The sequence below is a fragment of the Artibeus jamaicensis genome, unplaced genomic scaffold (assembly GCF_021234435.1).
Source record: "Artibeus jamaicensis isolate MK-2021 breed Jamaican fruit bat unplaced genomic scaffold, CSHL_Jam_final contig_391, whole genome shotgun sequence".
Taxonomy (NCBI): Eukaryota; Metazoa; Chordata; class Mammalia; order Chiroptera; family Phyllostomidae; genus Artibeus; species Artibeus jamaicensis.
The window spans coordinates 26,739,228-26,754,605 of NW_026521814.1; the positions used below are offsets into that span (position 1 = coordinate 26,739,228).

A 15,378-nucleotide genomic window follows, 5' to 3' on the forward strand; every position below is an offset into this window, starting at 1 on the left:
CTTAAATGAGAAGATCCCAGAATTAATAACTGCAGTAAAAAAGTTAGTTCTTAGATAATATAAAATATATTAGCACCTCCTCTGACATAATAGTACCAGAAAAAAATATAAAGATACTTCTGTATTAAAGAAAGTTTGAAATTAATCAGCAAACTTTGATTTAGGAATGTATTTTTGGAAGAAGCAGATATATGTTGTGGGAATGAGAATAAAAATCAAAATGACATTTAAATTCACAAAATTGACACCTAGACTAAGGCGAAAATAAGAAAAATTTTTAAAAACATGATATTATTACTCACATATGAAGCACATACAGCTAGCTATATAATACGTGAAACAACCAAAATTAGAACAAACTTAAAGAACGATGATACTAAAAGGTTGTATACATTGTATTAAATAAGGAATCAAAATTTAGTTTTTATATAACATAATTATCTTTGGATTGTTATAAAAATAAATAATTATTTATAAATATAGAAATTTTCACAAAAATTTTAGAACTCACCTTCAAGAAATAAAAGAGGGATAGAAGAAAGAAGGCAATTTATTTTGTAAATGGTGGACAAACATGATGAGCTGTGACAATTGTTGAAATTCCATTGGGTTAAAAACATAAGGAATTCATGGTGTGCATCTATAGAATAAATTAGGTAAGGAATCTTAAGGAGTGTTTAATATTTATATTTTTGTGTTGTATCTGGTATTCCTAGAGAAAGACAATATTGAACAGGCACAGTTAATTTTATCTGTGTAGGCCTAGGAATGCCACCTCTCACTATCATTCACATTCAATTGGAAATGATTAATCTTATAGCCCCCTAAATGCTAACTGAAGGACTGAGATATGTAGTACATCAGCATGCTTTGCAAGAATTGGAGAATATTTGGAAACAGTAGTAATCCCTATTATTGAGTTTAATTCTCAGGGGCTGAGTCATGACATCTAAACTTATGAGAGACATATAAGGTATGATGCCATGTAATTGTCACTGCAAGCATATTGTGACATGTACCAGATATAGTGCATTCATAACCACAATTAATGTTTCATGACACGATGTGACCTTAGCCTGGTAAACCCTAATGAATCTATCTCACATTGGAGCTATAACTGCCTCCAGTGCCTAAATGTCTATGCTCTTGGGCAAGGACTTCAGCTGATCCCTTTGAGGGGTAGGTTCTTTTCTTGATAGATATGGACACTCAGAGAGCAAAGGCATTTGGATGGCCTAATAATTATTCTACATCTTTAGATAATTTTTATGTTTTTCTCCTTTGATCCACTATGTATTGATAATAAAAGAAACTCTTTGGCTTGTATTATTATCAGTCTTGGTAGTGATTTACTTTGCTCTGTGACTATCAAAAAAGGTTAATTAAATTGTTATTGTTTGAAAATTATATTACAGTTTTTCCTTTACATAAATAGTTTTTAAATTATTATATTTTAGGTAGTATATAACTTCATCATTTAATTTGTGTTATAACTATACATCATACTAACAGGAAATGTAACAAAAATAAAAGTCTATTGATATGTTCACTTTCTAAAGCTGACTTCACTAACTCTAGCTTTCAATGAATGATTGACAATAACATTGCCTTCAATTTCCTTTAAGATTATATCATCAAGCACATCTTCATCTCCAATATTATTCATTTAAAGTTTCAATGCTTTAGATTTTACTTCAGATATAAAATTCAGAGCCAATAAAATATACTAAAAATATATCTCCTTCAAAGAAATGGCAGATATTACATTTTCTATTTCAATTTAGAAGAACTTAAAGAAAATGAAATAGATTTTAAAGGATTGATAACATAAAAGAATGAATCAAATGCTTTCTACTCTGTTGATTTTAATAATTCATTGCTTTATTTAAGCTATCTTTCAACTAATACAATGGCACTTTAACAATAAAACACCTTTTATATCTTCATATTTACTATTTAATAAGACATTTAAATGAATTTAATCAGCTGCATGGGAAAAACTATGAAGTGATCTGTGTATGTGTATATTGCAGTATTAGTATGAAATTTTATATCCTTATTTATATATTAGTATTTTGTATATTTATGTATATAAATATATAAATTATATATATATAATCTCCAGAGTAAAGTTCAAAATTAGTTTAATTCACTTAGATCTTATATAAAGTTGCTTTCTAACACAAGACATTTCCTATTTAAGTAAGGTGATTTATTACGCTTTCCATTCTTATCAATAACTTGACATTTTTAAGTACATATCAATTCATATTTAGTACCAATTAATTGTAAGTATCAATAGACATAGATAATCTCAAATGATACTCCATACACAGTGAAAAATATATTGCTCAACCTAAAAATGACTGACATCAAACAATAAGAGTATTTAAATTTAAAGGACTAGATACAGTTTCCCAGTAGATATGTAACATTTGATTTTCTGTTAACCTATCTCAAGTTTTTAATTTTTTATTAAAAGATATATTTTTCAGCTCTGTGAGACACACCTACTTATCATGTTTGTTAATTAAATTCTGAGACAGTGTTGAGCTTCAACCTCTAAATGTATGTGTGTTCGAAAGCTCCTACCATATTTCAAATAGGACTGAGACTTTCCTGATCCAATTGCTGCTGTACAATTGTATCCTCAGTTGCATCTTTGCCAAACCAATCACAATGGCACCGTTATGACTAATCAGGACAATATTATTTGGACCAAACTATGGAGATTTGGAGTCCCCACATGCATAGAAATGGACCAGTTAGGGAATAGGGGAGGGCACTCCTCTCTGCGCAAGTCAGCATCCCCTCTGTCTCAGTGGAGCAAGCGTTTCATTTCCATTGAAGGCTGTTTCCCAGCTGGAACTGTAACACGGAAGCTGTCTTGCCAGACCTGACCAGAGCTGTCTCACTGGAAAGGAGCTAAGCTGCAACACTGCCGTGGAGGGAACTGAAGCTGTCATGCCTCAAGGCTGGCTCACAGCCATGCTGTACCATGATTGAGCTGTAGCACTGTGAGCTATCTTCACAGCAATGCTATTCTATACCTGAGCTGTAACACAACTGAGCCGTTGGCACTGAATACAGTCTCCTCCTTTCCCCAAATTGAGGACTCTTGTTGGCATCGAATTAATGGCAATGACCTTTGGTTGACCTTAGTAAATAGCTTGCACTGTGACACTTCAAAAATCACGTCTATGCACATCCACCAGTATTAGTGCCAAGTTTTATATCCTTATATTAAAATAAGAGTATTTATTCCTAGTATATTTTCTGTTAAGATATTTTTTAAAGAAGTGGTGTTTATCCTTTTTCACAGACCATTCTCAGTTATTGAAAAGTTGCAAATGCATAACTCTTCCCTAAAACCATTTTGGCCAATTTGCAGTAAGGACATTAGATACTGAGCTAAATTCAAAAAAAGTTTAGTTCATCAAGTTTCAGTTTTGCTTTATCATATCTTGAAAATTAAACCAGAAACATATTGCTGGCAGGATATTTAAAAACTGCCTTCTGATTTTCACTTCCTACGGTGTAATGATCGCTGTTTCCTCTCACTTCCTCCTTATTGAAATCCTCAATCTTAAAAATTTAGTATGCTGTTTCTATAATAATTTTGCTTTCTTTCCCCCAGTACAAGCGAATACTTCCTTTTTTATATTTTCAAAATGTACTTGAAAAGTAACTAAATAAAATTTAAAAAAAAAGTTACCAACATAAATCTGTAAATTCAATTTAATTTTATCTTTAATAATGGAGGCTCAATTTAGAACTAAGGAGTTCCATATTCTTCAACATCTTAGATGACATGACAACCAAGAAAGAAATAAAATGTAAGACACAGAACTTAAGTATATTATTGTGAGCTTTGAGAAGATAAGATTAAGAAAATAATCATGAGATGAATAATCTGTAACTACATTACACAGCTGTGCATATTTATAAGCAAGAAAGATAATGTTTGTCTGACTTTCGTCTTAGCTTCTCATTTTAAGGAAACAAACTAAAACTCTAAAATAAAAGTGCTTTGGAATATTGATGTTCTGTATTGAGTTTACGTGGACCATTTTCTTTCTTTCTCTTAAGGATTTTGCCATCTACCCAAATAAAAAAGATAACCTTTAAAGAAAATATAGGACCTGTTATTAGAAAGAAATACCAGGTAAGACTTCAGTAATGGAGGAGAGAAGATACCTATATATTTGCTCCTCAATGAAATAAATGAAACATTGAAAGATTTTTTCAACGTAAACTCTTGTAAAACTCTGGAAATTCTCTGAAGAGTTGTAACTGAAGCAGTGTTTATTCAAGAAAAAGTGATGAACCTCTAAAAGAACAATAGAATTTGTTACACTGTAAATTGACTAAGTCCCATCCCTCCCTCCTCAGCTTTCTCGCTCTCTCATAAAACCAGTAGATTTTCAGCCACAATAGTTGTAGGAAAAAAATACATTTCTAACTTCCAAAAGAAACAGACAGGCTTAGCACTCGAGCAGGTGCTATTTCTCCCAGACCCTGCAGATTGTTTGAAATGAAGATCCTAGTTTTAATCCCCAAGACAACAGCTAAGAAAATAACTCAAATAACTTAAAGTATAATAAAGGAGTTAAAACGTACATTAGCAAACTATTTTAATACAAAAAAGCAGTAATTAAAGAATAGAGGAACAAAGACATAAATATAACAAAAACAAATAGTAACATGACCAATCAAATCCTACCAAATCAGTACTTTTTTAAATGAAAATTAATGTAATGTCTCATTTTCAATAGTGGATAGATCTACACAAATATCACTAAAGACACAGAAGCCTTGCAGAACAGTATGAGCCAGGCAAGTTCAGCAGTTCTGCAGGATACATGGTTGATATCCAAAAATAAGTTGTGTTCCCATATACTAGCAATAAACAATCAGAAAATAAAATTTAGAAAATGATTCTACTTCCTACAGCATTAGAAAGAATAGCATTTCACAAAAGAAGTAGAAGAAGTTTACACTAAAAATACAAAAAAAAATGAATAAGTTAAAGAAGATCCAAATAAAGATAGACATTTAATGTTCTTGGATCAAAAGACTTAAATTGTTTAAATGGTAAAATTCACTAAATTAATCTGCAAAGTAAACATAGTCTTTATTAAAATTCTATCTGGCTCCTTTATAGAAACTGATAAGCTGATCTACAGATTCATACTGAAATGTAAGGGGTCCAATTAATCAAAACAACTGTACGTTATCCAGATGCAAAAAATATAAAAAAAATATTTTGGACCTCTATCTCAAAACATACAAAAATAAAATGTAAGATAATCATAGATTTAAATGTAAAATAATTAATATAAAACATTTAGAAGAAAATGTAGAAATGCATCTTAGTAGTTTTGAGGTAATTATTTCTTAGATATGATATTAAAAGTATAACAAAAAAGAGAATATATTAAATTAAACATACTTTTGCTGCAAATGGTAACATCAAGAGAGTAAAAAGGAACTCCACAGAGTGGGAGAATATATTTGCAAGACATATATCTGATAAGGGACTAGTATCTACCATTTAAAAGGAACTCTTAAAACAATAAAAAAAAATAACCCAATTTAAAAATTGCCAAATTATGTGAGTAGACATTTCACCAAAGGTATACAAATGGCCAATAATCACATCTAAACATGTTCAACATCGTTAGTACTAGGGAAAAAGAACTCAACTCCCACTAGTTACTTTACTCCCACTAGTATGAAAAAAAACCAACAATAACAAAAGTCATTTAGAATACGGAGATATAAGAATCCTCACATATTGCCAGTAAGTACATAGCTTAGTATGGTCTCTTTAGAGAACTGTTGAACAGTTTCTTAAAGTGTTAAACATAGAGTTTTCTTATGACCCAAAATTCCACTTGGAGGCATATACCTAAGATAAGTAAAAATATGTGTCCACACAAAAACTTATACAGAAATGTTCCTCATAGCATCATTTCTAATAGCCAGAAGGTAGGAACAACTGACAGATTTAAAAATGCAACATATCCATGCCTGGACTATGTACCATCTTTCATCAGAGTTCATCCTGAACTGACAAGTGCTAAACAATGTGGGAGAACCGGAAGTCAGTCTTCACAGAAAAACCCTTTGTTTTTTTAAACTAGCCATTTACTGTAGGCAATGAATGGAGAGCAGCTTTGTTTTTTCTATCATTTTTCTTCCAAGTCTTTTACTTGACTCGTTGTTTCTCATGCTCCTACCTCCTTCTCACATGAAATTTCATATGTACCAGTATAACTTTAAGAGTCCCATTCATATTAAAATATTGCAGATATTCTAATTATTATAAAACGCTATAAATGCATTCGAGTTCATTACTCTTCTGGGGCTCAAAATTTTACAAGGAAAGGAATGGCTGGGTGGCAGGAAATGACCATCATCTGCTCTATTCCCCCTGTGATCTGCCTGCTCCCCACTTGCTCTGTGCCTAACTGGGTGCTGCGGGTTCAGTGGGGGATGTACAAGAGGTATAATGCAGAAAAACATGGTTGCATTGCCATTTGCCTTGTGCCCTACTTGTTTTTTTTCAAAATCTTCCCACTCCTTGTACCCCTTATAAAAATAGGCAAGGAGAAAAATGAGAAAAAGCAGCGATTCTCGCTGACATTCATTCTCTTTCTTGCTCTTCCTTTGTACTCTTGGGGATTTTTTCTGCATAACAATATAATTTTGCTTTATTATTGTAACTTTATTATACTTTTTTCTCTTTTGGAGGCTCTGATAAAATCAAAATGGAAAGAGTCCAATTTTAACATCCCGAATTAAATTTTTCTACCCCATAAAACACAAACCCTTACATACAGACTAACAGCTCTCCCTATATTCACCATGACAAAGTAGACCTATCAGCAAGGTAACCATCACAAGGTTAAAAATGGCTTAAGAATCTGGAACAAAAAAAAGGTAGAGCACAGTGGAGAATCAATACCGATTTATTTAGGATGCTGTTGATGGCACTGTGAGGCGAAGACCACGTGAGGTCTCAACAAAGGTAAAATTACTACGATGTTGAAACTAGGTTAAATAACCACCCATAAATAAGGTAAAACTACAAGACAGAAAAGAATGGTAACAAAAAATTTTTTTAAATGGTTAATTAAAAATAAAGAAGGTGATAAAACTCTAGGAGTATTCAAAAGAATACAGACATTACCCTCTTCACTGTAGTCTTCCCACTCGTTGCCCTTCAATTTCCATAATAGTTAACAGTTATATCTAGGCTTTAATGTGATGTGTATAAATAAATATGCATATTAGCAACAATAGCACAATGCTAAAATAAACCTTTTTTATTTCTAAAAATCCACTGACTGACATGAACAATAGCGACAGAGAAAAATCAATTGACCCACGAACCCGTACACCCAGGAGCTGCATTATGAATGCGGTTGTGTGTGTCATCTCCAATGAAGCCTGTCCGGTTAGATGATTCATGACCTCCATTTACAAATCAGGAGGCAGTGCCTGGAATACGTGAAAGGTTTGGTCTTTGTTTCTAATTTGTGGCTATACAAAGTGAACCTCATTGTTTTGCTTTCCTCCAAGAAAAAGAGGTTCTTAGAGAAAGTACAATTATTAGAAAGTCTATAATTAAGGATACCTATAATACACAATTCTAGGATGATTTATAATGTTCAATTGTTTGATTCTTGTTATGTGGGAAGAGATTTGAAGTAGAACCCAAGTTGGAAAACTGGCAGATACAAAGAAGTGAGGAGCTGATTAGTTTTACATCATTCTGCTTAGAAAATGTTTCATGAAGGGAAGGAAAGTCTTTCTTAAATTACATAGAATAAGGACAATGGAAATATTTAAGTTAAATATATCAATTTAGAAAATGTCGACATGCAGCTATTGGACTATTAACATATTACTCCAAATTATCAGAAAGTTTAGCAGTATTCATTTCTTTTAAAAGTGATGTTTCTATTTATATAATTAGGATAATAAATCAACTTTTGTTTGCATACCCAACACATTTATTAAGAATAAATAATAAAATTTGATCTCTATATAATAAATTAAACATTATATAAAGTTTTATCTATGCATAATGACACTTCAAATATAAATGTATATGTTTTTATTTTACCAAGTTTATAAGCATAAAAGTTCAAAAAGATTTGGAAAGCTGAAATTGAATCTGAATATGAAAGGTAGAATCAATTATAGATACCTTAAGAACTTTGAATAAAAGCCATTAAAATGTTGTTTTAATTTAATTTAGAGGATCAATAAATTACAAGTATAGTAGATTAAGGAAAGTTTCATTTTGGACTCAAAACGTCTTGAGTTTGCATTTAAACCACATGCTGTGTAACAGTGGAAAAATTAACCTTTCAATTTAATCATCAGACAAATTAATATTAGAATTCTAATCTAAGAAAATTATGAGTAATAGACAATATAAAAATTTTTAATATGCATACCAAAGTTCAAAGCACTTAATAAATACTAAGCATTGCATTCATGTTTACTACCATTATTACAAAGTTTTATTTTGTTTTGTTCTAACTTGGGTGAAGCCAAGCAAGCATGCAGTGATAATGACACTGAATGTCTATTTGGGTGAAAGTTTTGTACTTTGTTAGGTAGATAATAAATATTTTAGAATTTTATTAAACTAGTAAAACACATTTAAAAGAACAAGCTGTAAGTGTAAAAGTCATATATTTCAACACATTTATAATCTTTCATATACTGGACAAAATGTAAGATATTGGCCACAAAATGGTTATAAAAATATAGTCCTTACCATGAAGGAGTTAAGAAGCTGAGATAGCAAAGATGCTACTTAACTAATTACAAAATTGATGTAAAGTTGCTGTTTTGATGAATGCACTGGAAGAAAATTACATGATACTATGTGAATGATAAAATATTTGACCAAATTAGGAAGGTCCATAAGGCTTCTAGGACTATAAGAGTTTAAAATACAATTTTAGATGCCTGTTGGTACAATGGTGCTCACATGTGGCACAGCTGTAAAACAAGGAGTATGGGAAAAATTATAATATCTAAGGAGACTTTGGTTTAATTGGAAGGTAGAACAAATAAATCTTTAATGTTTAAAAATATTTTATTTATTTATTTTTTAGAGAGAGGGGGCGAGAAGGAGAAAGAGTGGGAGAGAAACATCAATGTATGGTTGTCTCTCATGTGTCCCCTACTGGGGACCTGACCTGCAACCCAGGCAGGTGCCCTGACTGGGAATTGAAGCGGCAACCCTTTGCTTCACAGGCCCATGCTCAATCCACTGAGCTACACCTGCCAGGGCTAATTTTTAAATATAAATTAATACATACAGATAAACAGTGTTGTAGGAAAGGTACCTGGATAAGGATTTTAGATGGCAAATTCTCATTCAGTATGTCCACTTCTCATACTGCATAATTATTTTTAAGTTGAAGTAGTTGCTGGGTGCTCTCTGAAATTAACTTGAATGATTATATTGTACCCATATTTTTGAAGAGAACATTTTTAAGTGTAATTTCATTTAAAGGACATGAAGATATTACAAAAATAACATCTGAATAGTGATGCCTATGTGATTATTTGCCTCCTTAATATGTAAACTTGTAGCTTTAAACTGGGCTATAATAAGATAAATTATAAAATCAAAAAGCATGCTGAAGACTTGGCCAGTGTAGTTTGGTTGGTTGGTCATCATCCTGTAACTGTAGGGTTGTGGGTTTGATTCCTGGCCAAGGCACATGCTTAGATTGTGGGTTCACTCCCTGATAGGGATGCATAGGACCTCTGAACAGACACATATAGTGGCAACCCATCGCTGTTTCTCTCTCACATCAGGGTTCCTCTCTTTCTCTCTGTTCCTCTCTCTTTAAAAATCAATAAAAAAATGTCCTTGGGTGAAGATAATTTTTTTAAAAAGCATACTGAGTTGCATACTACATTGTACTGGTAAGAGGAGATGTATTGTATTAAATATTTCTGTCCAGTGAAGATAAGCAAGCACTTTTCTGTCCCTGGCGGATAACTGTTCTCCCTTTCTACAGAGAGAATTGAAGCTTGAATTTTGAATTCAAGACCTAAAGGAATGTGATGCATCATTTACTTTCTAAGTCTTCAAAAACTGAGAATGCTTCTGAATTTTTGAATAACATTATTGCATCTATATTAAAGAAATTGGCCCTGATACATGCTTACATTCCTCACAAATACATGCAACAAATATATACTAAAAGATACTTGTACAAGTAGGATAAGGACATAGGTATAATTCTACTCACTTTTCAAAGTCCAGTCTACCTGATGTGGTGATCTATGCGGTTCACTTTAATGTTGGCTGAATGATGTGCTGTATTTTGCCATGTGGAGTTAAGAAACTACATACCAAGATGATGTCATGGGTTGCCCCTGACTCCGCTGTCCACCACAAGTAGACCAGTGAATAACCATTCAAGAACAACACACTATTGAGACAAGTCTAAATCAAGGGAGTGTCAGGAGCTGATGTTCTTGACATAGTCTTTCCTATAAGTCATCCAGGCAACTGCTTGGCTAGCTGCCTGCTGAGCAGCCCAGCACCAAGGAATAGACAAGAGTCACACACAGTAACTATGCTATTCACTCAGCTTTTATTGAATACAGGGCCACTCAAAGTAGAACATCAGCATACATTAGTATCCTACTCACACTAATTGTTTAAGAGAAATACCAAACCACACAGCCATCAGTGGGGAATGACAAACTTGAGTCCCAGAGCCACAGTCTGCAGGTCCAGGAGAAAGTGTGGTGGGCAAGGGAATTGTCAGCAACTTTCAAGGATAGATTTCTGGAGCCAGGTGGGCAGCAGGGAAGATGAAGCACTCAGTCCAGCAGGGCAGAGCCTCCAGAAGCTGCTGCCAAGGGAGATCAGCATGGTGTGGAGCCCCACACTGGTGTCTCTCAGCCGTGGTCTGGAGCCTCCCTCAGTTATACCTGGAGAGTGGTGGACTCTACCCTCTCGGTCTCTTGATAAGTGTCTTGGCACCCTGATGACGAGTGTGATATTTGCCTAGGAGCTTATCTATAGGTGGTCGAACTCTGTAAATGTGGCTGTTCTGATCACATGTGCAGAAATCTTAGGCATGTCTCCTTGCCAGATGTGTCTGCTCTGACTTAGGTAGTTTCCCTCTTGAACCAAAGTCAGGATATGACATCCGTCTTGGATGACATAAGTGACTCCAGTTTGTTTCATGTACATTATTCTCTCTTGAGCAGTCCAACGTCATTTTATTTGTCCTGCTTTCCACAGGGAGTGAGGCTAAAGCACTCCCACAGAGACCATGACAGACCACAATAGAAGGGTAACAGAAGCCATTGCACATGACCTCATTGCCCCTCCCCCAGGCCAGCACAGCACCACGTGGTGAGGCTACTCTGGGCCTTTGGTTCCTCCAATGAGGCAAAAAAAAAAAAAAAAAAAAAAACCCTTGGGAGAGAGACCACCAGCACCCCCAGCATTGTGGTCACTTTGTGAAAAACCTTACTCTGATATTGGACCAGGAGTATTGTAGGAGGATTTGTGGGGCTCAATGCCTGGAAATCTGACTGATGGAGAACTGGGTAGAGGCTTGGGACAACAAGCCCATAGATCTTGGCAGAGCAAGTTCATACCTTCAGTGTCCTAGTAGTAATTTGAACTAGAAGCTTTGCTAATCTGCACAACAAAGTTGGTAGCACACTCTGAGTAGGGAACTCAACAGGGTACAGAACTGCTTGATTCAGATCCTCAAAGAAGGATTATTGCTGGCCCTAAACCCCACACCCAGCAAGGAGCTGAATCAGAGCCCACCTACTGTAAAGAGTATATTCCAGCCTCCTTTGACCAGGGAGGCTCCTGACAACTCCTGGAATCAGTGCAGCCTAGCACTGCTCACACCAAGAGACAGGCAGTAAGAGTTCATGGCTCCTGGAGCAAAGCCAGGACCAGGTGTGAAGCGTTCCTGTGCTATATGTTCAGGAAGGGGATTAGTTCACAGCCAAGGCTTTGAAAGTGAGTGGCTCCTGGACCCTCCCAACACAAGGAGCCTAACTGGAAAATTGAGAGAAATTAAGAGCAGCCTGTAGCTGGACCTCCCACTCCTGCTTAGATAAGGGAATTGCAACATACCCCAAAGGGAGGGCAACAGCTCCTGGTGGCTGTATGTCCCAGCAGCGCTCCCAACAGAGAACTGGACAGTCAGAGCCAACAGTTTGCAGAGCAAAGATGGTGACCCTGTTTGGTCAGGGAATTCGGAGTGTGGATCACCCTGGCTTAAGATAAGAAAATGCTATATCAGCTTAGAGCTGTTTTGCCCATTGCAGAGCATGTGGGAAATTGCATAACCCATGCACCGTGGTACTTAAACAGAGAGCACAGCCCGTAGCCTTCCCCGTCAAAATCCATGGCCTCACCTGACCAGGGAATGCAGTGCACACTCTAGCCTGACTTGGGTCTCCAAACATGAGCTGCGTAGGCCCTGGGTATTATTATCCTGATGCCCTGCCAGTTCAGGGAACCTATTTCATAGCTCCAGTTACTACCAAATACAGTACCCAGTCCTAACCATCTCCAAACTCAACCAGAGAATCCAAGCAACCACGGATCTTGGGCTTTGCTGACACTACAGAGACCTTCCCTCCCAGGGTTTGCTAATTGTTAGAAATAGCAGACAACTCATCCTGGAACATGTTTTTTCAATCACCGAGAAGGCTGTGCCACAGCTACAATGTATCCAAATAAAGAAACATGCTTAATACAAACACCGCCACTAAATTTCATTTAGTCTTCTGCTTTTCACATTGCAGCTAGAGTGATTTGCAACATGGTGTTAAAGTCATTCTTTGATGTATAGACTCTGCTTTGCCTACTTCAGGAGACTTACCTTGCCATTTTCCTCATATGCTTTAAAAAAAAAAGAAACACACACTGGCCATGTTTTACCTCTTGAAAATATTTTCTTTTTCTAATTTGGATTTTTTTTACTAAGGTGATTTCTGCCTCTGTGTACATGTACACCCATTTTCTGTCTCTCTCACACACGTACGCACACATACATTATGCCCATACATCAGACTAACTCTGCAGTCTGTCATCTACTGGCTCAGATGTTCATTCTAAAAAGAAACTAAAACAAATTGATTATAAATAAATTCAAAATCACTTCTACTGACTTGAAATAGGTTCAGACCGACGTCTTCACAAGGAGGCTCCGGGAGCGCGCTGCAGTTCTGGACGCTGCTTTATTGTATCACATCGCACGGAATGTCAGATGTCCCCCTCTTCAATAGGTGACGTTTAATCACCCAGTTACGGTTGTGACCCCGAGATACTTTTACTGTGAAGGTAGTCTTTTTACTTGACGATTACCAAGTAAAGTGACAGTGATACTCCAGCACCCTGGATTAGCCAGTCTGCATTTCCTCTTCAAATTTTAGTTTTAGCATCTTGTTTGAATCCATTATTTCAGAGTTACAAAGGTAATTTTAAACTGCCATTGTTTTTCTTTTCAGTCATGCCAGAATACTACCTGGCATTCTTCTGTTAAAAACAAAAGGAGGGTGGATTTCCCTGCCCGTGGGGGACCTGGAGAGGAGTGTGTCTCTTTCCTCTCCACCCCCAGGTGTGTGTCTCTTTCCTCTCCACCCCCAGGTGTGTGCTGGTCCCCAGGCATCAGAGAGCTCTGAAAAGAAGGGCTCATCTGGCAAAGCTATCACTTTGCCTGCTATGTTAAAAGCTCACATTCAGCCAGATATGGTTAACTTTGCTCACACCCACTTGCACAAAATCAATAGACAGTCTTACTCTATTGGTGACTTGCCAAGTCATCACAACACCGCTGAGCCTCCGGGTGCTGGCAGAGCTTTGGCTCCAGTTCCCAGAATTCAAGGTGGTGGGACTTGTTGTTCTGGCTGGGGTGATTGGGGAAGTATGTGTTTCAGGGGCCAGATGTTTGCACCAAACAAAACTTAATGCCATTTGCACTGCAGAGTGAACTCAACACAGCAGCAATTTACCACGGGCTGTGCCCGGCTGCCTTGGCCATACGGGCCCTGGGCAAGTCTAAAAGTCATCTCACTGAGGAAGTTCCTGAACTTCTTTTGGTGGTTGAAGGTAAAGTTGAAGGGTTCAGAAAACCCAAAGAGGCTGTTTTGTTTTTTAGAAAACTTAAGGCCTGGAATGATATCAAAACATCTATGCCCCTCAACAAATGACAGCTAACAAGAGCCAAAAGAGTAGCCAGCAAGCACAGGGGACTTTGTATCATTTATAATGAGGAAAATGCTATCACCAAATCCTCCAGAAACGTCTCTGACATTACTCTGAGTAATGCAAGCAAACAGGATATTTTGAAACTTGCTCCTAGGGGGCATGTGGACGATTTCTGCATTTGGACCGACAGTGCTTTCTACAAGTTAGATGAGGCCTGTATGGACCTGGCATAAAGCTGCCTCCCTCCGGAGTAACTGAAACCTTCCCATGCACTAGATACCGACCACAGAAGAATCTTGAAATGTTCAGAGATTTAAAGAGCCCACTGAACATCACACAAAGAGGATACATCACAGAGTCCAAACAGAAAATTCACTGAAAAACCCAAGAATCCTGTTGAAGCTAAACCCATGTGCCTAAGTCATTCCTCACAAGGTCAAGAACCACAGCCTCCAGGTGGGTGAAGCAGCAGCAGTACTAGAAGCCAATTCAGGTGAGAAAGAGGTTCAAGGCAAGAAACCTGAGGTAGGGAAGAAAGAAAGAAGACTGTTGGCCTTACAAAGCAGAAGAAGCTTTTGGTGGGGAAGAAAAGGCTGCAGCTACCAAGAACCCAGTGGTTCAGAAGTCCATGGGAAAGAAACCCACGGCAGAAGAAAAGAAGCCTGCGCACAAACTTAATTTGTTCATTCTATAAAATTTCAATCACTTTGGACAGGTAATTTCTAACAAGAACTTGGAAAAATGTAGAAGAAGAAGGAGGAGGAGGAAGAGGAGAAGGAAAAAGACAGGGGAAGGGAGAAAGAGAGGGGAAAAAAGTGAAAAATGAGGGAGAGGGAGAGAGAAGGGGGAAAAGGGCTTGGTTTCAAGTAGGACTAGATTATAATTTCTGCTAACAAAGCAGGCTAAATATGTGCATATTTCTTTTCCTTTAGTTACCAAATTTCACTGTAAGAACTTGGTATAATAGTGATCTTGAGTAGGTGATGAATTGCTTTTCTCACTTTCACAAAGATACATAGATTTTATTTACTTAATTTTTACTTATTTATAATGGCTGTTGCGCATCAAAGAATGACAATATTTTTGTTTGGATCACAGTAATTTATGCAATATTAAAATTTATTTGTAACTGTATATTT

At 36.2% G+C, this 15,378-nt stretch overlaps 1 pseudogene; it reads left to right on the forward strand.

Annotated features, from left to right (window-relative positions):
* Nucleotides 1–14,933, forward strand: part of LOC119056872 (60S ribosomal protein L4-like) — a 68,613-nt pseudogene extending 53,680 nt beyond the window's left edge.
* The last annotated feature ends 445 nt before the right edge of the window (nucleotides 14,934–15,378 follow it).